Raw genomic sequence first — 1,260 nt, forward strand, 5'->3', positions numbered from 1 at the left:
GTTTACTCACTCCTTGCTGATATGGTGGCTGAATAGCATTCTGATTATTCCCCCAGCTGAAATTTGGATGATTTCTGTTGTTAGGATGATAGGTCGCTGGCACAGGCTGCTGTTGTCGCTGATAATTATTCACATACTGAACAGATTCGTTGACAAGAGAACACTGATCCGTAGCATGAGAACCTGCACAAAGCTCACAAACCATAGCTATTTGATTAACTCCATACGTAGCCAAAGAATCAACCTTCATTGATAGCGCTTGGAGCTGGGCTGCAATAGCGGTGGCTGTATCAACTTCCAGAATACCTGCTACCTTGCCTGACGTCATCCTCTGAGTTGGGTTTTGATGCTCATTTGCAGCCATCGTCTCGATAAGATTATACGCCTTAGTATAGCTTTTAGCCCATAAGGCACCTCCAGCTGCTGCATCGAGCATGGGCCGAGATTGGGCCCCCAAACCATTATAAAAACCAGTGATTACCATCCAATCCGGCATTCCATGATGTGGACATTTTCTCAACATTTCCTTGTAGCATTCCCAAGCCTCACACATAGATTCTGTAGGTTGCTGCGCAAATTGAGTAAGAGCACTCCTCATAGCAGCAGTCTTTGCCATTGGATAAAACTTCACCAGAAACTTTTGCGCAAGATCTTGCCACGTAGTGATGGACCCAGCTGGTTCAGAATGTAACCAGTCTTTAGCTTTATCCCTCAGTGAGAATGGGAAAAGCCTCAACTTGATAGCCTCATCAGTCACGCCATTATACTTAAAAGTGCTGCAGATCTCGACAAAATTCCTTATGTGCATGTTGGGGTCTTCAGTTGCCGCTCCTCCAAAAGAAACAGAATTCTGTACCATCTGAATAGTGCCCGGCTTGATTTCAAAGGTGTTAGCTTGAATAGCCGGATGAAGGATGCTTGACTGAATGTCATCAATTTTAGGCCGAGAAAAATCCATAAGAGCTGGATCAACTTGAACAATACGATCTCCCATGTTTACTGGTTCTTTCTGCTCAGTTCCTGAATCCGAATCCTCAAAATCTAACTTCTACGGAGTATCAAGAACTTCGTCTTTCTCCTCAGCTGTATCTAAGGTCCTCTTGCGAGCACGAGAACGAGTTTGCATAAACGCTTGCTAAAGTACCTGAAACACAACCGAAAAGAGAAATTAACTACTACGTCCTAATCACTGAGTCCTAATGACCAATGATGGTAAGTACATAAATTAAACAAATACGCCGAGTCCCCGGCAGCGGCGCC

At 44.4% G+C, this 1,260-nt stretch overlaps 1 non-coding gene across 1 annotated transcript; it reads left to right on the top strand.

The window, feature by feature from the left end:
- The first annotated feature begins 494 nt into the window (after positions 1 to 494).
- Positions 495 to 601, top strand: LOC141687667 (small nucleolar RNA R71). Its single transcript, XR_012561155.1, has one exon. It is a non-coding gene; the product is annotated as a small nucleolar RNA R71 (small nucleolar RNA).
- Positions 602 to 1,260: the final 659 nt, after the last annotated feature.

This window comes from Apium graveolens, chromosome 9 (genome assembly GCF_009905375.1).
Source record: "Apium graveolens cultivar Ventura chromosome 9, ASM990537v1, whole genome shotgun sequence".
NCBI classification, from domain to species: domain Eukaryota; kingdom Viridiplantae; phylum Streptophyta; class Magnoliopsida; order Apiales; family Apiaceae; genus Apium; species Apium graveolens.